The following is a 409-nucleotide window of genomic DNA, read 5'->3' as shown; positions in this document are numbered from 1 at the left end:
GCTCTCTTTCTTCTGCATCAATGTGTTGATGGGGCAAACTACGAAAAATTAATGGTGCTGAAACTGCAAAACAGGCTTGGGATAGTCTAGAAAAGAGCTATGAATGAATGGCCAAGATCAAGAAGGTTAAGTTGCAGCAGCTCAGAAGGTAATATGAGCTCCTGCAAATGGAGGATAGTGATTCAGTGGCTGAGTACATGACCAAGATTTTGACTTTTTCTAATCAAATGAAGTCATGTGGCAAAGTATTGAAGGAGAAGAGTATAGTAGAGAAGGTGCTTAGGACCCTCACTTGCAAATATGACCCCATTGTCGTTGCAATTGAGGAGTCCAAGAATCTTGAAGAACTCAATATTGAGGAGCTACAAGCATCTTTGGAATCTCATGAGTTGAGATTGAAGGAAAGAAA

The sequence above is a fragment of the Lupinus angustifolius genome, chromosome LG04 (assembly GCF_001865875.1).
Source record: "Lupinus angustifolius cultivar Tanjil chromosome LG04, LupAngTanjil_v1.0, whole genome shotgun sequence".
Taxonomy (NCBI): Eukaryota; Viridiplantae; Streptophyta; class Magnoliopsida; order Fabales; family Fabaceae; genus Lupinus; species Lupinus angustifolius.
The sequence above is the reverse complement of the archived record's forward strand: the minus strand, read 5'-3'. Positions refer to the sequence as shown.